General features: G+C 39.8%; 1 long non-coding RNA gene across 1 annotated transcript in view; it reads right to left on the reverse strand.

Annotated features, from left to right (window-relative positions):
- Positions 1 to 254: 254 nt before the first annotated feature.
- Positions 255 to 25,216, reverse strand: part of LOC309666665 — a 123,126-nt gene continuing 98,164 nt past the window's right edge. Inside the window, exon 3 of the long non-coding RNA XR_014267218.1 lies at positions 255 to 8,417. This is a non-coding gene — a long non-coding RNA (uncharacterized lncRNA). The remainder of the gene's footprint in view (positions 8,418 to 25,216) is intronic.

The raw sequence follows: 25,216 nt of genomic DNA on the forward strand, positions 1-25,216 counted from the left end.
GCTCAGATGCTGAGGTCTGCAGGTCTACCGGCCCTCTGCACGTTGCTCTGAGGGTGGAGTTTGTGGCCCTTTGATGTCAAAAGGTCACCGAACACTCGTGCATGCCCAGTTCGGGGGTAAGTGGACCTATCCAGTCTTAACCAGCTCAGCTCAAACTGGACACAGCTGACTCCAAGTTCCTAGAAAACAACTCGGGCAAACATCTTCTTGTTTAGGCTACACGCCTCTTGGAGGACACGCAAGTCTTTTTTTTTTTTGGCTGCGTTGGGTCTGCGTTGCTGCACGCGGGCTTTCTCTAGTTGCGGCGAGCGGGGGCTACTCTTTGTTGTGGTGCGTGGGTTTCTCATTGAAGTGGCTTCTCTTGTTGTGGAGCATGGGCTTCAGTAATTGTGGCACGCAGACTCAGTAGTTGTGGCTCGTGGGCTCTAGAGTGCAGGCTCAGTAGTTGTGGTGCACGGGCTTAGTTGCTCCGCAGCATGTGGGATCTTCCCGGACCAGGGCTCGAACCCGTGTTCCCTGCATGGGCAGGCGGATTCTCAACCACTGTGCCACCAGGGAAATCCCCATGCAATTTTTAGAACCACCTTGATTAGTCAAGGCAGGTGAAATGGATTTAACCCACGGTTTCAAGAAGCAACATGTTTGCCATCTGTTAGAACAGTCCGTGACACTCACAGTACGTCCATGGGCCAGCAGCATTAATATCACCTGGGCATTTGTTAGAAGTACAAATTCTCAGGGCTACCCCGAGACCTGCTGGACTAGAATTTCTAGGGGTGGGACCTAAGGATCCGGGTTTAACAAGACTTCCAGGTGATTCTGATACACACCAAAGTGTGAGCAGGCTACTTGAATGTTCCACACGTCAACACACTGGGTTTGCTCAGATGGCAAAATGGTGAAACGAACAGAAACTGATGTTTATGGAGGACCTACTATGTTCCAGGCACTGTTCAAAGTGCTTCTCATATGGTTATGATCCTTTGATGTAGATAGTTCTCGATAAATAGATGGTAGATAATAGATAGATAAATAGCTAGACAGACAGGGAAGGAAAGAGAAAGAGGAAGAAAGGAAGGAAGGGAGAGAGGGAGGAAGAAAAAGAGAAAGGGAGGGAAGGAAAGAAGGGAAAAGAAGGAAGGAAGGAAGGAAGAAGGAAAGGAAAGAGGAGGAAAATGTAGGGGAGGGGAGGGGAGGGAAGGAAAGGAAAGAAAACTAGATTTCAGAGTTGTTATGTAGCTTTCATGCAACTGGTGAGACATTGAGTCAGAACTCAATCCCCAGGGTAATTTCAAAGTCCAGCTTTTTTTCTTCTTTGTTCATTCTGACACACTAAGCAATACAAGTAAGCAACCAACGTTTCTATGTCAACAAAATTTAATTAATTGTTTGGGCCAGAAAAAAAAAGTCACTGGAGAAATTAGATAGTTCACTGCTCTCTTCACAGAATCTCATTTGTCACAGAATCATAATGAACCAAAAAGTCATCCAATTTCTAAAATCTTGGAATAACTTTATCTACCATGAAATCCAGAGAGGCTGTGGATAGAAAAGCATTTGTCAGTGCAGAATTTGGCCATTAGAGCCAGAAGAGAAAGTTTTGGTCAGAACATTGGGACTAAGAATAAAACTTCCCAGTCACTTTAAAAATTCTTAGTAGATTATGTGTTATGTTTTCTAAAATGAGTTTCCAAATAAAGTTTCAGGAAGAGGTCTGAACAAAATATTCTTGTAACTGTTGCTTTTCCCTCCACGTTTTCTTTTTGAATACTTCTTTTTTTGGCCAGAGTTTTTCTTGTGCCTGACAAAATAAGCAAAATGCAAACTAGACCAAAAATAATGTACTTTCAAAAATTACTGTATGAATGTATTTATTTTGGCTAATAAAAACATTTCCATTAAATCCAAAGTCTTCATTTCAGCTGCTTTAATTGGAACCTGTGTGTGATCAGGTAGGAAGGAGACTAGTGCATTTGCACATTGAGGCAAAACACGAAGATCACATGGAGCCGACAGCCCTGTCGCTGGCGGTCACAGCCCGAAAGTGCTGGTGTGGCCTGAGGGGCCAGTGTCCTGCCAAATGGCATATGTTTCCTGTGTAGGATGAAGGCCTCTGGTTTTCCCTTCCTGTGATCATTTGAGATCCCTGCAATGATTATAGCATCCAGAGGGCAAACTTGAACAAGTCAGGCATCACATCAAAAAGGACAAATTGTCTCTTTTGCACTTGACTGTCATGATATTCATGTGACCTTAGTCCTAGGGGTCTCTTTATCTGAACCATGTGGCTGGGAAAAAGAATCATGAATTCCCTTTAATACTAGTTCATCGGAAGCTATTGATGAATTTTTCTGTGTGGCTTATTTTACCGCATCCAATATTCTGAGAAGTTTTCTCTTATTTTTCCTCCTGGTTGTGGTTGTTTTGCAGGTTCTTATGTTTCTATAGATTGTTTTAGAGCTCCCATTCTCTGCTGAACGTTGATCAAAGCATGAAGTGCAGACAAAATACATTATGCTTTTATAGCCAGGTTCCCAAATTCTCAAATGTCAATGCTAATTGTTTCCATGAGGTTTTCTATAGTGAGTGACAGAATTTCTCATTTTATAATATAGTCTTTTGTCAGTCACTGCACGGGTTGCTTTCCTGTAGTGCTCCACAAGTACTTTCCGGCACTTTGTGTGTGTGGCTGCATGGGCACAATGTCGAGGCCGCCGTGTGAAAACAGGAGCAGAGAGTTCAACTCCCAAGTGTTTCGAATTCTTCAGTCAACTGAAGCTTGCAGATAAGGTAGTTGGTATCTCACTGTCCAGAAGACACACCCATCATTCTCTTGATACAGATGTGTGCTTAGTGTTTGTGAATAATCACTAACATCGTAGGTGGCAACTCCAGCAATTCAGATGGAGGGGCAATTTCCTAGACAAATAGCACGCCAAGGCGGCTGTCTCCCCACTGTGAGAGGACCGGGATTTGTGTCATCACCAAATGTAGCCCCACCTCTGTCCTCAAGACAATGACTCATCGTATGGGTTTGGGTTATTAAGCAAGACATTTGATTCAATAAATTCAATAAATATTTACTGAGCCCTATATTCAGCATTCTTGATAAATGTAATGCAGTGGGAATACCTGCCCTCAGGGAGCTTCTAGTCCTGGAAATTGTAGCAGAGGCAAGGCACAGTTACAACCTAATCATAGTTCCAGGAGGACAAACTTTCTTTAGGATTCGAGATGACAGATGATGAGCATAATAGCAACTAGGAATGAGAATTGCATGTTGTGACATCACTCTGTGCCAGATAGGATGCTAAACTCCTTATCTCTTTCTGTGTGTTGTTTACTTCAATCCTAAAAAGCAGCCCCCCCAACCAAAACCAAACCAAAACAAACAAAACTTTACATATTACTATTTTTATATTACAGTTGAGGAAAATGAAGCTCAGAGACATTGATCACATGAACACCCTGACCACTCACCGATGCTGAAGCTTGGCTATGGTGTCTGCACCCTCTCCTTCTTTATTCTGGACATTTCCAGTCCCCAAACTGGCAATTATAATGTTGGTATTTTGACGAAGAGAGCTATTTGGGGAAAGATATTGGCTAGCTTGATCTTTTATAAAGGATATGAGTTATACATATGAATTTAATGCAAAATGGAAAGATGGGAATCAGTGAACTGACATAGTCATTTCATAATAGCAACCACTTAAAAAGGCACATTTTATTAAGCCAATATCTAGATACTTACCATTTAAATATTCTATGTAAATTAACCTTTCTAATCCTATAGCAGCCCTATTATCCCCATTTTACAGTTGAGGAAACCTTAGAAATTAAAAAAAAAAAAAACTTTCTGAAAGGAGGCAACAACCAAGTAAAATTGGAAGCATGTGTAATAATTAGCCAGATCAAAAGATTAGAATAAGATGTGTGTGTCAGGATAGCTTAGAAAATGCTGCAGTAATAAATATCTCAAAATTCTTAAGGGCTTAAAGCAAACAACACAGGTTTATTTCTCCTTTATACTTCATGTCCATCTCAGGATACTGCCCTGATTCAGGGACTGAAGCTGACATATACTCCACTCCCTGGAATGTAGCTAGTTGCCATGGCAGAAGGAAGGGAGATGGAAAATCGCACATCTGGTCCTAAAAGCTTCTGCTTAGATGTGACACACATTGCTTTTACTCACCTTTCATTGGTCAAAGCAAGTCACATGATCATGGTTAACTTCAAGGAAGTAGGGAATGCTATCCTACTATGGAACAGGAGGAGAATACTTAGAAATGGTGGTGAATAGTACTAATAACTGCCTTGGGTAGAGACCAGAAGAATGTTCCAGACAGAGCCAACAGTCAAGGCTTAATAAAGTTCTATGTGAATGGGAAACTATAAACATTTTGGTAATGAAAGCTGGGTTATGAAGGTCTTTGTAGCCACTTTTATAAGCTTGGACTTTATTCTGACATAGGAGAGCTTTGGAGGCTGTAAGAAGAAGAATGATTGTCAGCTTTTGTTTCACACAGGTTATTATGGCTTTGGTGCAGTGGATAAATTTGAAGAAGTCAAGACTAGAAACAAGAAACTCAAGTAGAACAGAATTAAAATTATCAGAAACTAAACTATGTTGGAGATAGTAGATGCAGAGAAGACAAGATTAATAAAAGCTTAGGAGTTATAACTGAAGGAACTTGTTGATTAATTGAATATGGAAGACTAGCAAACTCTCAGGTTTAAGATTTGGTAAATGTTGATTTATTAAATGACAGGGAATATGAAAGGAACAGGATTGAGGGTAAAATGTTCTTTGCATATTAGCCTGTGGATCTCACAAGATTGGAAATGTCTAACAGGTATTTGTAAATAGGAGTCTGAAACCTGGAGAAAAGGTCATGGATAGAGATTTAGTTTTGGAAATCACTAGGATACAGAAATAGTTAAAATCCTGAGAGTAGATGACAGTCCAAAGAGAAGCTCTGTCATGAAAAAAACAGTGAACCAAGGATGGAACTCAGAAACTCCAACATTTAGAAAAGAGACAAAGCAGGAGGAGTTCATGAAAGCGATAAGGAAGGAATGGACAGGGGCCAAAATAGGGAGAAAGAGAGAATTCAACAAAGTCAGATGCATCAGTCGATCCTGAGAGATAAATTCTTAAAGTGCCCTTTGGAGTTGGGGATAACTGAGGCTATTGATACACTTTTTAAAAAAAATATTGAAGTATAATATATACAAAAAATTTCACATAGTTAATGCACACTGTTGGGTTTGGCATATGCATACACCTGCAAAGACATCGCTTCTATTATGATAATAGACATATCTGTCACCTCCAAAAGTTTCTCTGTGTCCCTTTTAATTTTTTTGTGGTAAAAACACTTAGCATGAGATCTACTCTATTAACAAAATTTTAAGTGCACATTGCAGTACCACACTACAGGTGCTATGTTGTACAGCAGTTGGTATACTTTTCAGTTATGCAAGTTGAATAAGATCTATTGATACACTTTAATAGAACATATCAGTTGATTGGTTGGGAAAGAGTAAATTTCAGTGGATTGAGGAGTGATTGGGTAGTGCCAGAAGGAAGACAGTGAATACAGACCACTCTGTCAAAAAGTTTGACTGAAAAGAAAAGGAGTAATAAAGTAATACATAGATGAAGTCACAGAGTCAGGAGATTTCCTAAAGTTGAAGACTCTTGGGCAAATTTATATTTATAAGCTATGGAGAAAGAGATGGTGATGTTGGGAGTATAGGAGATAGAGATGCAGAACAAACAAATGATATCCTTATTTCCTAAATACTCAACAATTCTAGTTTTGATAAATAAACACTTTACTATGGAATTTGAAAGGGAGACTTTACTCTTTCAAGAAAAAAAATCAATATATACAAAGTCATAATATCCTTATGAAAGACAGAATGGTTCAGTGAAATGAGCTGGAGCTTCAGAGGCTGAAGGTTTTTCATCATGTCCAGATGATTGATTTACTGTATAATTTGGGCAAGTTATTTTAATTTCCATTGGCTAAGAAGCATGCAAATTTTAGTTAACTCAGGTTGAACTTATCTCTCTGTCTTGTTTTTCACATATGTAATATAAGTGTAAGCCAAACCCTGAATAACTAGGAAAGATAATTAGCTAGGATGTTTGCAATAAAAAATATTTTGCAAACAAAAAATAATGCACAAACATTTCTTGAAAACATGTTATTTTACATATAATTTCAAACCACTTTATGGTATATCCTTTTTTTGCACCTAAAAGCTTAGTTTTGAAAAAAAATTGATAATGGTCGAATTTCAAAGAGTGTTATTTATAAAGGAGTCAGGGAAGCCATAATCAAGAATTCTCTTGAATTTATTTCAAACACCACAGGTTAGCAGATCCTAGCAGCCCCGTGAAAACCCTGAAATAACACCTTTGTAGCCATCTGGTTCAGACTGGCTTTATGATATCTCCATCAGCAACTTGCCGCTATGAAGCGGGGCAGCCCTCTTGTTCTTGCTTAGTTTGCAACCTGTATGCTTGTCATATATGCTACACGCTGCAATGTAGAAGGAAATTATTTTTTGCTGCTCCTCCAAACTTTAGTTCACTTTCTAATTTAACGGCTGTTGAGCATTTTTCATCCCTGCCTGGCTGCCAGCCTGGCAAGCTTCCTCTCAAAGCTGTGGGGATACGGCCCTTCCTCTGCTTGCAATTCTAGCCTTCATCTGAAACAAGAACTTTAAAACTGTAGTTCTTATTCCTGTGAAATGTATTTTCAATTGATTGTTGGTGGTGACTTTGAGCACTGGTTTGAGACAAATTCCAACCCATTCCAACCCAATAGGGGAAAATACGGTGATGAAAAACTGATGTCTAGGAATTCCCTGGCAGTCCAGTGGTTAGGACTCCATGCTTTCACTGCCAAGGGCCCCAGTTCAATCCCTGGTCGGGGAACTAAGATCCCACAAGCCGCGTGACATGGCCAAGAAAAAAAAAAGATGTCTACAGTGGGTGTTGAAAAAGGAGGGGCAGAATGACACCAGGTATTTACCATCCCCACTGTCGGCCCACACTTTGGGATGTAGCATCTATCACTGGGAGCTCTATTCCTAATTAGGAATTCTAGCCCTAATTATCAAGTGCTTTTCTGTCTTGTTCCATGTTCAGGGAACTTTATCCCCACATTGCCCTATTTCTGAGTCAGTCTTAGTAACCCACAGTTACTTGGCTGGACCTTAAACTATGACAAGCCCCTGTCATATAAAAAGCCTTGTGCTAATTATCACATGAGAAAAAAGGATTAAAAAGCAAAGGTTCTTGTCCATATGCATGAATTGTTTCAGTTTGCTTTCTTCTTTGGTTTACTTGTGTCTACTTTTCAATTCGCTTCCTGTGGTGGGTTTTTATGGGGTTGACTACCTGTAATACCATTACTGTAAGTTGGTTCTGCAGAGAGAGAAAAGAATTCATAAAAGCCACAATCTTTATCTTTACCAAATGGAAAACAATCCCTACATTCGAAACAGTATATTATGAAATAAAATACACTGGGACCTAATTAAACTTAAAAGCTTTTGCACAGCAAAGGAAACCGTCGACAAAACAAAAAGACAACTTACTGAATGGGAGAAAATAGTTTCAAATGATATGATCGATAAGGGATTAATATCCAACATATATAAACAGCTCATATGATTCGACATCAAAAAAACAAACAACCTGATTAGAAAACGGGCAGAAGAATTGAAAAGACATTTTTCCAAAGAGGAAACGCAGATGGTCCACAGGCACATGAAAATATGCTCAGCATCACTAATCATCAGGGGATGTCTGCCAATTTTTTTTTTTTCATTTTAAAGGTATGCTTTTTCCTAAATGATTAATAAGTAATCTCTGGGATAGCATCTTGGTACCGTGTGAATATTACACTCCCCAGCACATTTCACCCAGTGGTTTTAGCATGCATTGACGATCGTTGTCTGAGCCACATTGGAGACTGCAAAATAGTGATTTCCTAATTTTATTATTCCTTCTTCATTTATTAGCTGGCATTCTTTTGTGAAGAAAAGACCCCCTTTTTTAGTATCTCTATGGACCCACAGAAGGTTTAAAATCCAATTTGTTTTCTTTTTTTCAGTTTTTAAAATTCCCAAATTGTCCCATATTTGGCCCTTCATGCTTGCTGCTTTTCCTTTTGACCTGTACTTACCATTCTCTGCACACTTTCTTTGCTTTCTGACATAAGATGTTCCAGGCTCACCTTGTACATTCTCTGTTTCTGATCTGGAATCAGCCATTTTTCCAGGGAACATTCCTTCTTTTCAGTGATGAACAGTGCTTTGAAACCAAGGTCTTGGCACTAGTATGTTCATTACCTCTGGATAACATTGCTTCTGGGCCTCTTCAGTGGACAGAGCTAGGAATGTATATATTTTTAAAATCATGAGTTCATGCTGGTAACTCCGCTTCAAATCCAGACCTCAGGGGTCCTGACCTTCCCCATTCCATATTTATATACTGCTTTTCCCACAATGAGAAACTTGAATCCTAATACCACCAATATTTACTCACTTGCTTTATCCTACAATAGACACACACACAAAAATAACTTTAAGAACCAACAACAAACCTGCTAAGTAATGTTCATGTTGTTTTTGTTTTCCTTCACCCTGAGAAAAATATCTCATGAAGGGTATATAGTCTGAGAAATATGTTGAAGACTTATTTGAATAACCTTTTTATAAAATGAGTGTTTGTGTTATCACAGTAGTATAAAATTGTGTTCAGTTTTTTCTGATTGAATTAAAGATTAGGGTTTTTTCATCCCCTTTGATATAATTTCAGTTTTTAATATGTGAATATTTACATGGCTCAAAAACTCCCCAAACTATAAAAAAGTTGTTCTCAGAAGAGGCTCATATACTATCTTTTTTAACATCTTTAATGGCGTAAAATTGCTTTACAATGGCGTATTAGTCTCTGCTGTATAACAAAGTGAATCAGTTATACATATACATATATCCCCATATCTCCTCCCTCTTGCATCTCCCTCCCACCCTCCCTATCCCACCCCTCTAGGTGGTCACAAAGCACTGAGCTGATCTCCCAGTGCTATGCCGCTGCTTCCCACTAGCTATCTATTTTACATTTGGTAGTATATATAAGCCCATGCCACACTCTCACTTCATCCCAGCTTATTCTTCCCCCTCCCTGTGTCCTCAAGTCCATTCTCTATGTCTGCGTCTTTATTCCTATCCTGCCCCTAGGTTCTTCAGAACCACTTTAAAAAAGATTTTTAGATTCCATATATATGTGTTAGAATACGGTATTTGTTTTTCTCTTTCTGACTTACTTCACTCTGTATAACAGACTCTAGGTCCATCCACCTCACTACAAATAACTCCATTTCGTTTATTTTTATGGCTGAGTAATATTCCATTGGTGCCACATCTTCTTTATCCATTCATCTGTCGATGGACACTTAAGTTGCTTCCATGTCCTGGCTATTGTAAATAGAGCTGCAGTGAACATTTTGGTACATGACTCTTTTTGAATTATGGTTTTCTCAGGGTATATGCCCAGTAGTGGGATTGCTGGGTAGTATGGTAGTTCTATTTTTAGTTTTTTAAGGAACCTCCATATTGTTCTCCATAGTGGCTGTATCAGTTTACGTTCCCACCAACAGTGCAAAAGGGTTCCCTTTTCTCCACACCCTCTCCAGCATTTATAGTTTGTAGAGTTTTTGATAATGGCCAGTCTGACTGGTATGAGGTGATACCTCATTGTAGTTTTGATTTGCATTTCTCTAGTGATTAATGATGTTGAACATTCTTTCATGTGTTTGTTGGCAATCTGTGTATCTTCTTTGGAGACATGTCTATTTAGGTCTTCTGCCCATTTTTGGATTGGGTTGTTTGTTTTCTGATATTGAGCTGCATGACCTGCTTGTAAATTTTGGAGATTATTTCTTTGTCAGTTGCTTCATTTGCAAATATTTTCTTCCATTCGAGGGTTGTCTTTTTGTCTTCTTTATGGTTTCCTTTGTTGTGCAAAAGCTTTTAAGTTTCATTAGGTCCCATTTGTTTATTTTTGTTTTTTTTCCCATTTCTCTAGGAGGTGGGTCAAAAAGGATGTTGCTGTGACTGATGTCATAGAGTGTTCTGCCTATGTTTTCCTCTAAGAGTTTGATAGTGTCTGGCCTTACATTTAGGTCTTTAATCCATTTTGAGTTTATTTTTGTGTGGTTTTAGGGAGTGTTCTAATTTCATTTTTGTACATGTTGCTGTCCATTTTTCCCAGCACCACTTATTGAAGAGGCTGTCTTTTCTCCATTGTAAATTCTTGCCTCCTTTATCAAAAATAAGATGACCATATGTGCGTGAGTTTATCTCTGGGCTTTCTATCCTGTTCCATTGATCTATATTTCTGTTTTTGTGCCAGTACCAAACTGTCTTGATTACTGTAGCTTTGTAGTATAGTCTGAAGTCAGGGAGCCTGATACCTCCAGCTCCATATTTCTTTCTCAAGATTGCTTTGGGTACGTGGAGTCTTTTGTGTTTCCATACAAATCGTGAAATTTTTTGTTCCAGTTCTGTGAAAAATGCCATTGGTAGTTTGATAGGGATTGCATTGAATCTGTAGATTGCTTAGGGTAGTATAGTCATTTTCAAAATGTTGCTTCTTCTAATCCAACGACTTGGTATATCTCTCCATCTGTTTCTATCATCTTTAATTTCTTTCATCAGTGTCTTATAGTTTTCTACGTACAGGTCTTTTGTCTCTTTATGTAGCTTTATTCCTAGGTATTTTATTCTTTTTGTTGCAATGGTAAATGGGAGTGTTTCCATAATTTCTCTTTCAGATTTTTCATCATTAGTGTATAGGAATACAAGAGATTTCTGTGCATTCATTTTGTATCCTGCTACTTTACCAAATTCATTGATTAGCTCTAGTAGTTTTCTGGTAACATCTTTAGGATTCTCTATGTATAATATCATGTCATCTGCAAACAGTGACAGCTTTACTTCTTCTTTTCCAATTTGGATTCCTTTTATTTCTTTTTCTTCACTGATTGCTGTGGCTAAAACTTCCAAAACTATGTTGAATAATAGTGGTGAGAGTGGGCAACCTTGTCTTGTTCCTGATCTAAGAGGAAATGGTTTCAGTTTTTCCCCATTGAGAACGATGTTGGCTGTGGGTTTGTCATATATGGCTTTTATTATGTTGAGGTAAGTTCCGTCTATGCCTACTTTCTGGTGGGTTTTTATCATAAATAGGTGTTGAATTTTGTCAAAAGCTTTTTCTGCATCGATTGAGATGATCATATTGTTTTTCTCCTTCAATTTGTTAATATGGTTTATCACATTGATTGGTTTGCGTATACTGAAGAATCCTTGCATTCCTGGGATAAACCCCACTTGATCATGGTGTATGATCCTTTTAATGTGCTGTTGGATTCTGTTTGCAAGTATTTTGTTGAGGATTTTTGCATCTATGTTCATCAGTGATATTGGCCTGTAGTTTTCTTTCTTTGTGACATCTTTGTCTGGTTTTGGTATCAGGGTGATGGTGGACTCATAGAATGAGTTTGGGAGTGTTCTTCCCTCTGCTGTATTTTGGAAGAGTTTGAGAAGGATAGGTGTTAGGTCTTCTCTAAATGTTTGATAGAATTTGCCTGTGAAGCCATCTGGTCCTGGGCTTTTGTTTGTTGGAAGATTTTTAATCTCAGTCTCAAATTCAGTGCTTGTGATTGGTCTGTTTATATTTTGTATTTCTTCCTGGTTCAGTCTCAGAAGGTTGTGCTTTTCTAAGAATGTGTCCATTTCTTCAAGGTTGTCCATTTTATTGGCATATAGTTGCTTGTAGTAATCTCTCATGATCCTTTGTATTTCTGCAGTGTCAGTTGTTACTTCTCCTTTTTCATTTGTAATTCTATTGATTTGAGTCTTCTCCCTTTTTTTCTTGATGAGTCTGGCTAATGGTTTATTAATTTTGTTTATCTTCTCAAAGAAACAGCTTTTAGTGTTATGGATCTTTGCTATTGTTTCCTTCATTTCTTTTTCATTTATTTCTGATCTGATCTTTATGATTTCTTTCCTTATGCTAACTTTGGAATTTTTTTGTTCTTCTTTCTCTAATTGCTTTAGGTGTAAGGTTAGGTTGTTTATTTGAGATGTTTCTTGTTTCTTAATTTAGGATTGTATTGCTATAAACTTCCCTCTTAGAACTGCTTTTGGTGCATCTCATAGGTTTTGGGTCATCGCGTTTTATTGTGATTTGTTTCTAGGTATTTTTTGATTTTCTCTTTGATTTCTTCAGCCATCTCTTGGTTATTTAGTAGTGTATTGTTTAGCCTCTATGTGTTTGTTTTTTTACAGATTTTTTCCTGTAATTGATATCTAGTCTCATAGAGTTGTGGTCGGAAAAGATACTTGATATGATTTCAATTTTCTTAAATTTACCAAGGCTTGATTTGTGACCCAAGATATGATCTATCCTGGAGAATGTTCCATGAGCACTTGCGAAGAAAGTGTATTCTGTTGTTTTTGGATGGAACGTCCTATAAATATCAATGAAGTCCATCTTGTGTAATGTATCATTTAAAGCTTGTGTTTCCTTATTTATTTTCATTTTGGATGATCTGTCCATTGGTGAAAGTGGGGTGTTAAAGTCCCCTACTGTGATTGTGTTACTGTTGATTTCTTCTTTTATGACTTTTAGCATTTGCCTTATGTATTGATGTGCTCCTACGTTCAGTGCATAAATATTTACAATTGTTATAGCCTCTTCTTGGATTGATCCCTTGATCATTATGTAGTGTCCTTCTTTGTCTCTTGTAATAGTCTTTATTTTAAAGTCTATTTTGTCTGATATGAGAATTGCTACTCCAGCTTTCTTTTGATTTCCATTTGTATGGAATATCTTTTTCCATCCCCTCACTTTCGGTCTGTATGTGTCCCTAGGTCTGTAGTGGGTCTCTTGTAGATAGCATATATACGGGTCTTGTTTTTGTATCCATTCAGCCAGCCTATGGCTTTTGGTTGGAGCATTTGTTCCATTTACATTTAAGGTAATTATCAATATGTGTGTTCCTATTCCCATTTTCTTAATTGTTTTGGGTTTGTTATTGTAGGTCTTTTCCTTCTCTTGTGTTTCCTGCCCAGAGAAGTTCCTTTAGCATTTGTTGTAAAGCTGGTTTGGTGGTGCTGAATTCTCTTAGCTTTTGCTTGTGTGTAAACGTTTTAATTTATCCATCGCATCTTGATGAGATCCTTGCTGGGTAGAGTAATCCTGGCTGTAGGTTCTTCCCTTTCATCACTTTAAATATGTCCTGCCACTCCCTTCTGGCTTGCAGAGTTTCTGCTGAAAGATCAGCTGTTAACCTTATGGGGATTCCCTTGTATGTTATTTGTTGTTTTTCCCTTGCTGCTTTTAATATTTTTTCTTTGTATTTAATTTTTGATAGTTTGATTAATACGTGTCTCGGCGTGTTTCTCCTTGGCTGTATCCTGTATGGGACTCTATGCATTTCCTGGACTTGATTAACTATTTCCTTTCCCATATTAGGGAAGTTTTCAACTATAATCTCTTCAAATATTTTCTCAGTCCCTTTCTTTTTCTCTTCGTCTCCTGGGACCCCTATAATTTGAATGTTGGTGCGTTTAATGTTGTCCCAGAAGTCTCTGAGACTGTCCTCAATTCTTTTCATTCTTTTTTCTTTATTCTGCTCTGCGGTAGTTATTTCCACTATTTTATCTTCCAAGTCACTTATCCATTCTTCTGCCTCAGTTTGTCTGCTATTGATTCCTTCTAGAGACTGTTTAGTTTCATTTTTTGTGCTGTTCATCATTGTTTGTTTGCTCTTTAGTTCTTCTTGGTCCTTGTTAAACATTTCTTGTATTTTTTCCATGCTATTTCCAAGCTTTTGGATCATCTTCACTATCATTACTCTGAATTGTTTTGCAGGTAGACTACCTGTTTCCTCTTCATTTGTTTGGTCTGGTGGGTTTTTACCTTGCTCCTTCATCTGCTGTGTGTTTCTGTGTTCTCTCATTTTGCTTAATTTACTGTGTTTGGGGTCTCCTTTATGCAGGCTGCAGGTTCATAGTTCCCGTTGTTTTTGGTGTCTGCCCCCAGTGACTAAGGTTGGTTCAGTGGGTTGTGTAGGCTTCCTGGTGGAGGGGACTGGTGCCTATGTTCTGGTAGATGTGGCTGGATCTTGTCTTTCTGGTGGGTAGGACTGTCTCCATTGGTGTGTTTTGGGGTGTCTGTGAACTTAGTATGATTTTCAGCAACCTCTCTGCTAATGGGTGGTGTTGTGTTTTTGTCTTGCTAGTTTGACATAGGGTGTCCAGCACTGTAGCTTGCTGGTTATTGAGTGGAGCTGGGTCTTAACATTGAGATGGAGATCTGTGGGAGAGCTTTCACTGTTTGATATTTTGTGGAGCCAGGAGGTCTCTGGTGGTCCAATGTCCTGAACTCGGCTCTCCCACCTCAGAGGCACAGGCCTGATACCCGGCCAGGGCACCAATACCCTGTCAGTCACACGGCCAGGTATGTGGGGAGTTTCTTGCCTTTTGGGAAGTCTGAGGTCTTCTGCCAGCGTTCAGTAGGTGTTCTGTAGGAGTTGTTCCACATGTACTTCTGACGTATATGTGGGGAGGAAGGTGATCTCCACATCTTATCCTCCACCATCTTGAAGGTCTCTCTCCAAGCCTCATATACTTTCTAATTCCTGTCACCACTCCATTCTTCCTCCTTCTGCCTTCACATAGCGAATGATTTATATTCACTTCTAGTTCCATCTTCCTATCTTTTTCTATATATATATATATATATATATATATATATATATATATATATTTACATATATATAAAGGAAAAAACAACTTTATATCTGTGCAGGTATAGATATAGAAAAATGGTAGCAGACTCTCAGGCACCTTGTTTTTTTCACTCCATACCCATTCTCAGAGATGATCCTCATTCTTTTTTATAACTTTGTCATAAAATAGTACTCTATTGTGTGGCTGTAGCAGGGTTTCTTCAACCAGTCTCCTATGGATAGACCTGGGTGGTTGGTTTCCTATATTTTGCAGTGAATAACCTATTATATATGATTTTTTGGTATCTGTAGCAGTTCATCACTTGGCGTAAATTCTTAAAAGTGGGACTTCTGGGTCAAAAAGCATTCTGATGGATATTGCCGAACTCCTCCATAGGGGCTGTATTCAAACTTTTGAATTTTAGGAATAGATTTTTTTTTCAAGTTTTCCAGGTAATTCTGATGTGCAGTCAGGTTGGGAACCATTGGCCTAGATTGTCAGCAATTGTAAGACACTGTAATTTAATTTTCCTACATTTGATATTATCTAGGGCTAAGAATTAAACACTGTGTGATAGCTGAATAAAAAATATACCTCATGCTCACTTTAAAAGGGGTTTTGCCTGTTGGGAATAACACATACACACTACTATATATAAATTAGATAAACAATAAGGACCTACTATATAGCACAATGAACTATACTCAATATTTTGTAATAACCTATATGGGAAAAGAATCTGAAAAAGTATATATATATATATATATATATATATATATATATATATATATATATATATATATATATCACTTTGCTGTACACCTGAAAGTAACACAACATTGTAAATCAACTGTACTTCAATTAAAAAAAAAGAATCAAACAAAAAATAGATAAATAAAAATTAAAAAATAAAATGGTTTTCGCCTGTTTGGCATCATTTTAGATACCTTACTTATATGGCAATGTCCAATCTGGGCTGATGCCTGTTTAGGCATCAGCAGGGAGCACTTCTAGGGGACCCAGCATCCTAGCTGAGTAATTCAAGTTACTATTCATCCAAACATTAGTGTCAAAATGAACTGATAGAATCCAGGTACCATATTTTATATGTTCTAAGACATTCTTTTTTTTTTTTTTTTAATATCTCCATAATCAGTTTGCCTCTTGTAGTTGACAATATATCATGATGAAATCAGCAGCTTTTTTTCTCTCTTAAAGAACAGTTTCTAGTAACTTTAATATGGAATTTTAGGAATAAGAGGGTAATAATTGAAAAGAATCAAAATGGCATTCTAGGCAAATTATATGCATACTTTCTTAGTGATCCTGGGCATATATATAACTAATCAGAGTAGAGAACAATGTGGTCAGTCTCCAATGTCTCTGTCCTAAACTCTGTGACCTAGGGTGACAACAGGTAGTCTTGGTCCCCTCATTCCTTTGCCTCAGTGGTCCAGCCTTCTGTGTTCTCCCCTTGACTCTCAAGCTGGTCTCTGACAATCAGTTATGGGGCCTTGTGGGCTTCCTCCCTTTGCCCCAGTGTCTAGTTATTTATAAGAAACAGGGTTGACTGTCTTTACCCCTAAAAATGTTCTCTGCCCCAGCCACCACTGCATTACTTTTTCTCAGCCAGATGCTGTGCTCTTCACCCATGTACAGAGCCACCTGCACCCTGAGGCCAGCAATGGTGTTCCTAACCAGGAAGGGATCCCAGCCTTGCCTCAAGGGTCAGTAGTTCCCCGGCTATATCTCCCTAGTAAAGCTGACCACCTGTGCCTGTCTGCTGTTCTGCATAGTGCCCCCAACACAGCAACCACACAGTCCCCATGGCTGGCCTCATAGTGGACACTCATTCTGGTCCAGTGCTCAGGTCTGCTCTACCACCACTAAGAGTCTGCGGTGATAGGAAGTCTCCTTGCCTACTAGGTCAAAACTCTCAGACAAGCCAGTTATGCTCGTTCCATGCTTCAATAAGAAAGAGTTTCTTGACAGGTTTCAACTACAAAGACTTCATCCTAAGAATAATCAGACTGCCTTTTAATTCCACTTTTAAATTTCCCTTATAAGATCTGCCCTATGTAGATGACAGCTAAGCAGATGGAATCAAGCCTCTCAGAATTCGGAATTAACGTTTTTTCACCAAGAATTTTTTTTGTTTTTTGTATGACAGATTTTTAAATTATGCTTTGTAATAGTTGTTTTTGTCTTTGTCTTTGCTGTTGTTGTTTGAAGCAGTAGCCCATAGTATCTGGAATCTGATTATGGAGTTATAGGAAAAAAACTGTTTATGACACTATCTAGAAAAACAAAATACTACTTCCAGTTTTAAACGTTAGTTGAAAATTTTATTTGAATTTAAATTTGTCAACCCCACTCATAGTTCATAAAGAATTTCAATTCAATGTCTATCTTGAATGCAAACTAATTGTTTCCTTAATTGACTCAGCCATATTTTATGATGTTAAATCTAGTGTTTCTGGAGATAAAAATATTCTTTTTAATGTGGAATCCCTTAAGTGCCTGGCTGTCTTTCTGATGGTCACTGGGAACACAAAGGGAAATAAAACATTGTCCCTGTCATCACTGAAATTCAGTTTAGTGGGCAAGTCCACGCATAAAGATATACTCATAGCAGATTGCAGGGAGAGAAATAAAGAGAGAGCACGAAGGAAGAGCAACTACTAGAAGAGTAAAAGGGGAAGTTTCATAGAGGGAGTGCCAGGTAACAAAGCCTAAAGCATGGGTAGGAGTTGGCCAGGTAAAGCTGGGAAGCTTATGGAGGAAAGGCTGAGAAAACATTCCAGGCAGAGGGAAGCCATGTAGGAAGGACACAGACAGAAAAAAGAATTGTGTAAAGAAGATGCTGGAAAGTAAACTGTAAGACATGGAAGAGAAAGGGAGAAAACCAGAGAGACTGGTTGGAAACCAAGCAAGATACTTGAGACTTTATCTCATTTCTTAAGGATCCTGAACACAATTCTGTGAAGCCAGGGCCTTACTAATATCTGTGGAGGCTTTATTATGTGTCAGTCCCTCCCCAGTTAAGAGAGTAGCTGTCAGCTCCTGAGGGGTGGTATGGAAGTGAGTTTTAAAGAGATCAAAATTACATACAGGGAGGCTGGTAAGTGTTCAGACAAACTCTCATCATTATGGACATTAAGGCTACCACATTTTAATCTACTTTTGGACTCTAACTCCTGATAGTTAAAACTAACCAAATTCCTGAGTTACTAAACCTCAATTTGTGTTTTTTGATTTCCTCTTATAGCAGTGCCTCTAATTAGTTATACCTTCACACTTGTGTGTAAGCAAGTTAAATGCAAAATATGCAAATAACCAAAAGAAAATCCAGCTGTGGGCTTGAAAAGGATACATTGGGTAGGTATTCACTCAGAGGAGGCAATGTGCACAAATGCAAATACAATTGTTATAATAGGTGATGAAAGATATTATCATAGCAGTTATGCTAATGACCATGTCAGAAAGAGAATATGACTTGGGGGGTGTGTACAAGAACTTCCTGGCACTTTAAGTGAACACCAATAAGGGCAGACATAGAGGAATGACTGAAAATCAATCTGGTTTGAGCTGAAGATATACTCTGGGTTGAATAGATGTTTTCTTTTTGTTTGTTTTGTTTTCCTAGCCCCATATGGTTGGGATTGTGAAGAAACTAAAAAAACCCTAAGTTATTCATAATTGAGAGGGCAAGAAGAACTATAATAAGTCTCTGTTTGTAAGCAACAGAAAACCCAACTCTATCTAGCTAAAAAACTAAAGGAAGTTTATTGACCAATGTAATTGAAAAATACAGAGACAGGGCAGCCTTCAGACATAATTCGACTTTGACACGTGATATTGTTGTGAATGATTTTCTCCATTTTCTCCCTCTGGGCATCAAGCCTATTTTTAGGCTGGCTTCCCTTACAATAAATGCTAGAACTTCCCGGGAGCAAACGCTTCAGCATATATTTCTGGGACAGGGGAAACAACTTCTTCAGCAGTCATGGACCGAAAGTCCTGAACTTCACTTCTATGAGGCTATTGTCAGCCATATACCTGCCCTTGAACCACTGGCTATGACCAGGGGATAGTCAGATGCTGATTGTCTTGGGCTGGGTTCTGTATCCATCACTGAACCAAAAACTTTGACAAGGAGATTCCATTACTTCAGTTGACTCAGATCAATCAGAGTCCACTCCTGGTAGTCTTGGTCAGGTTGCTCAGCAAAGGGGGTCCATGCGGACTGGACTCCAGCTCACTATCTGCTTTCCAAGTTGTGCACTCTGGCATTGGGCTGTATTTTCTGGAAGCAGGACAGTCTTTGTATAATTCTCATAGAAGCACAATCCTATGTACTAATAGGTCTGTGTCTACCCATCCATGGCAACTTATATTTTTTCCATTGCACATGGAGGTGGCTATGGATTAGCAATGGCCATGACCCTGGATTTGAGGGCTCAATCCCAACAATATATATATATATATTTTTATCTTGCCTATTTGCTCCTTCAGATCCAGGCTCCACCCTGCTATTTCTCTAAGAATCTGACCTGTGTCAACAGGCTCCCTGTCCTTTGAACCCAGTTGTCAAGCTCAAGAATAAGTTCATTCTGGACTGGCTGCATCCTTCCACTATAGGCCAAGCTCTTGCCGACAGCCTTCTCCACATGTGTCTCTCTGTCTCTGCCCTTTGTCTTTAGGTTCTGGGAACTGCTTATTCCCCTTGCCTCTTCAGCCCCAAGGTGGCATCAATCTCTCCTCCTGACCCTGTTGTTCCTAGCCTCCAGGTGTTTGTGGTCTCCTCACCTTGTCCTGACTTTTATAGACAGTAACTCTACTAATCTCTCTTCAAAGGCCCCTGTGTGATGTGCGTCCTCATGGGGGAGTATCTTGCTGAGTGATGGAATGAAGCCACAGTGCCTTCAGTGCCCCATGGTCACCTTTGTCACCTTCTGGTTCCCTGGAAAAACAAGCTCAGTTGGTCCAGGCACAAATCCAGGTACAAAGGGAAAATTTCATTTCGTAATGATCTCTACTTAAAATGCCAAAGGTCTAGAAGTTTGAGAAAACTTGAGAAAAACATAGTTCTACATCAGGATATTTTACTCTAAACTTGGAGATATATGCATCTTTTAAATGACACAGACTAGAATGCTGAAATGTTCCAGATCACTTCTGGTGAGAGGCCACATTTTATAAGGCCAAAATAAGAAAGGAAGAAATGAAAGAGCTCAGAAATCTCAGGAGAGCTCATCCAACACTCTGCCTTTATCTTAGACCACTTCTGTAGATGACGGCTCTGTTAATTGGGATTAGATACACCAAAATGGGGGAGTTTTTAGCTGAGAAAAACAGATGTCACAACTAAGAAAAGGAATGCAACGTGAGTTTGTCTTGAAGTCTGTTCTGTGATGCACAACTTTCTTAAGCCAAAATTTTAACGTGAGCAAACAGTTCAGTGCTGCTCTTAGCAGAGAACCATAAATTAAAGATAAGCAATGGTTCAGACTTTCCAAGGCCTTGACTTAGAAGTAACTCCCGAATCCCAACCAAATCGTCATTTGGTTAAGCAATTTGGCACAGTTTTCTGTTTTGAGGCATTAAACTATAATTACAAGTCATTCTTATTTCATTCCAAATAAATGTCCCTAGAGTAGGTATAACTAGGGAAGTCTCTTCCTTTTCTTTAAAAGAAAAAAGGAAACAAAAACAAAGAACAGCAAATAAACAAGACCAAAGAGAAAAAAATTGCAAAACAAAACTTGATGAAGCTGGAAGATTGTGTATATGGTGTGTTTTATATTTTGATCAACATATAAAATTGATTGTGCTAGTACATCAGAAGGACTCAAATACTCAAAAGGTAATCTGGAGGTGCCTCTCACTGGAAAAAAGGAAATTAAAGTTTCTCTGACAAATCCAAATAATCAAGGGTGGTGATAATTTACCCTCCTTACAATCAAGTTTTTCTTTAATTAAAAAATTCCTCTGCTGTTTTGCTCTAACTTTTGTTAAATGGGTCAACAAGACTAGTGTTTTCTTAGTTGGAAGTGTAAGTTGATATGAGGGGTGGGGAGAGGAAGGACAGAAATTTGTTAATAGTAAGTAAAAAAAAAAAAAATACTCTGCAAGTCAAAAGGAAAGGAAATGTGGGCCTAGTGGAGAATGACTGATCTTCCTTCTCAACCGGCCATGAGCAAATCCCATTATAATACTCCAGGAACCCAAGAAAAAGGTTTCTGTGCTGAATTATGTGAGTCTACCTGAAATCAGAGTGATGGATTAGGACACTTCTCTGATCCTTTCAATTCATAATTTATTCATTCAGTGCCGCTTCTTGAATAACTATCAGGGGCAACTGTGCTACTTTCTAATGGGGGATATGTAAAAGAATATAATGTAATTTATGCTTTAAGAGAGCCCATAATCTAGAAAGGTATTCATATACTGCTTAGATAAACAAAGACTAGCTTCATTTTCTATCACCTATCCAATGTTCCTGTAAGCTCAAGGTCTCCTCTCCCCACCCCACCTTACTCCTTTGGGTAGCAGGGAAAAAGATATGTCCTGCCAACCAATGGTTTCTCTACCTCCTCCAGTTCAAATGGTCTGTTTTGATTTCAGATCTCTTTCTGAGGTTAAATATTCCCATTAATTCTAAGTTTAAATCCTTATCATGGTGGCCTTTCCCTTCTTCCTTCCCAAGATGCTGTCTGTCTGTCCTTATGATTCTTCTTGGCATTGGGAGGACATCATGTGGTCTCAGGTTGGTCTTTTGTTGGTTTCTGTGGTGGGGTAGCTGGACCAACCCTTGGATCCACTCAGCTCAGGTCTGCTTTGTGAGGTCACGTTGCTGAGCGGCAGGTCGAAATCTGCTCCAAAAGTCAGCAGCGAGGGAATGCTTGATCTACTCATGACTGGACACATCTCCTTTCCGGTCTATGTCTGTGGTTTGTGGAATTCGTAGAGGCTAGCACGGTGCCTGACCAGAGTGGTATTGGGTGCATATTTCTACTTTAGTATCATGAATCAATTTTTCTGTAGTCTTTTCAATGAGAAGTCATATGTTTTTAAAAAGCCTATGTACTGGAGGGAGAGAAGATGGCGGAAGAGTAAGACGCGGAGATCACCTTCCTTCCCACAGATACAGTAGAAATACATCTACACGTGGAACTTCTCCTACAGAACACCCACTGAACGCTGGCAGAAAACATCAGACCTCCCAAAAGGCAAGAAACGCCCCACGTACTTGGGTAGGGCAGAAGAAAAAAGAAAAAACAGAGACAACAGAATAGGGACGGGACCTGTACCAGTGGGAGGGATCCGTGAAGGAGGAAAGGTTTCCACACACTAGGAAGCCCCTTCGTGGGCGGAGACTGCGGGTGGCGGAGGGGGGAAGCTTCGGAGCCACGGAGGAGAGCGCAGCCACAGGGGTGCGGAGGGCAAAGCGGAGAGATTCCCGCACAGAGGCTCGGTGCCGAGCAGCACTCACGAGCCGGAGAGGCTTGTCTGCTCACCCGCCGGGGTGGGCGGGGCTGGGAGCTGAGGCTCCGGCTTCATTCGGATCGCAGGGAGAGGACTGGGGCTGGCGGCGTGAACACAGCCTGAAGGGGTTAGCGCACCACAGCTGGCTGGGAGAGAGACCGGGAAAAAGTCTGCAGCTGCCGAAGAGGCAAAAGACTTTTTCTTGCCTCTTTGTTTCATGGTGCACGAGGAGAGGGGATTCAGTGCGCCGCCTAAACGAGCTCCAGAGACGGGCGCGATCCGCGGCTATCAGCGCGGACACCAGAGACGGGCGTGAGACGCTAAGGCTGCTGCTGCCGCCACCAAAAAGCCTGTGTGGGAGCACAGGTCACTCTCCACACCGCCCCTCCCAGGAGCCGGTGCAGCCCGCCACGGCCAGGCTCCCGTGATGCGGGGGCAACTTCCCCGGGAGAACGCACGGCGCGCCTCAGGCTGGTGCAACGTCACGCTGGCCTCTGCCGCTGCAGTCTCGCCCCGCATCCGTATCCCTCCCTCCCCCCGGCCTGAGTGAGCCAGAGCCCCCGAAGCAGCTGCTCCTTTAACCCCGTTCTGTCTGGGCGGGGAACAGACGCCCTCAGGCAACCTACACGCAGAGGCGGGTCCAAATCCAAAGCTGAACCCCGGGACCTGTGTGAACAAAGAAGAGAAAGGGAAATCTCTCCCAGCAGCCTCAGAAGCAGCGGATTAAAACTCCACAAACAACTTGATGTGCCTGAATCTGTTGAATACCTGAATAGACAACGAATCATCCCAAATTCAGGAGGTGGACTTTGGGAGCAGGATATATTAATTTTTCCCCTTTTCCTTTCTTTGTGAGTGTATATGTATATGCTTCTGGGTGAGCTTTTGTCTGTATAGCTTTGCTTTATAATAGCTTTATTTTACTTCACTATATTATATCCTCTTTCTTTCTTTCTTTCTTTCTATTTTTTCTCCCTTTTACTCTGAGCCGTGTGGATGAAAGGCTCTTGGTGCTCCAGCCAGGCATCAGGGCTGTGCCTCTGAGGTGGGAGAGCCAACTTCAGGACACTGGTCCACAAGAGACCTCCCAGCTCCACGTAATACCAAACGGCGAAAATCTCTCAGAGATCTCCATCTCAACATCAAGACCCAGCTTCACTCAATGACCAGCAAGCTACAGTGCTGGACACCCTATGCCAAACAACTAGCAAGACAGGAACACAGCCCCATCCATTAGCAGAGAGGCTGCCTAAAATCATAATAAGGCCACAGACACCCCAAAATACACCACCAGACGTGGACGTGCCCACCAGAAAGACAAGATCCTGCCTCATCCACCAGAACACAGGCACTAGTTCCCTCCACCAGGAAGCCTACACAACCCACTGAACCAACCTTAGCCACTGCGGACAGATACCAAAGACAACGGGGACTACGAACCTGCAGCCTGTGAAAAGGAGACCCCAAACACAGTAAGATAAGCAAAATGAGACGACAGAAAAACACACAGCAGATGAAGGAGCAGGGTCAAAACACAACAGACCTAACAAATGAAGAGGAAATAGGTAGTCTACCTGAAAAAGAATTCAGAATAATGATAGTAAGGATGATCCAAAATCTTGGAAATAGAATAGACAAAATGCAAGAAACATTTAACAAGGATGTAGAAGAACTAAAGAGGAACCAAGCAACGATGAAAAACACAATAAATGACATTAAAAATACTCTAGATGGGATCAATAGCAGAATAACTGAGGCAGAAGAACGGATAAGTGACCTGGAAGATAAAATGGTGGAAATAACTACTGCAGAGCAGGATAAAGAAAAAAGAATGAAAAGAACTGAGGACAGTCTCAGAGACCTCTGGGACAACATTAAACGCACCAACATTCGAATTATAGGGGTCCCAGAAGAAGAAGAGAAAAAGAAAGGGACTGAGAAAATATTTGAAGAGATTATAGTTGAAAACTTCCCTAATATGGGAAAGGAAATAGTTAATCAAGTCCTGGAAGCACAGAGTCCAATACAGGATAAATCCAAGGAGAAACACGCCAAGACACATATTAATCAAACTGTCAAAAATTAAATATAAAGAAAACATATTAAAAGCAGCAAGGGAAAAACAACAAATAACACACAAGGGAATCCCCATAAGGTTAACATCTGATCTTTCAGCAGAAACTCTGCAAGCCAGAAGGGAGTGGCAGGATATACTTAAAGTGATGAAGGAGAAAAACCTACAACCAAGATTGATCTACCCAGCAAGGATCTCATTCAGATTTGATGGAGAAATTAAAACCTTTACAGACAAGCAAAAGCTGAGAGAGTTCAGCACTACCAAACCAGCTTTACAACAAATGCTAAAGGAACTTCTCTAGGCAAGAAACACAAGAGAAGGAAAAGACCTACAATAACAAAGCCAAAACATTTAAGAAAATGGGAAGAGGAACACACATATCGATAATTACCTTAAATGTAAACGGGTTAAATGCTCCCACCAAAAGACACAGACTGGCTGAAAGAATACAAAAACAAGACCCATATATATGCTGTCTACAAGAGACCCACTTCAGACCTAGGGACACATACAGACTGAAAGTGAGGGGATGGAAAAAGATATTCCATGCAAATGGAAATCAAAAGAAAGCTGGAGTAGCAATTCTCATATCAGACAAAATAGACTTTAAAATAAAGACTATTACAAGAGACAAAGAAGGACACTATATAATGATCAAGGGATCGATCCAAGAGGAAGGTATAACAATTGTAAATATTTATGCACCCAACATAGGAGCACCTCAATACATAAGGCAAATACTAACAGCCATAAAAGGGGAAATCGACAGCAACACATATCACAGTAGGGGACTTTAACACCCCACTTTCACCAATGGACAGATCA

The sequence above is a fragment of the Balaenoptera physalus genome (genome assembly GCF_965194825.1).
Source record: "Balaenoptera physalus genome assembly, chromosome: 9".
Classification (NCBI taxonomy): Eukaryota; Metazoa; Chordata; class Mammalia; order Artiodactyla; family Balaenopteridae; genus Balaenoptera; species Balaenoptera physalus.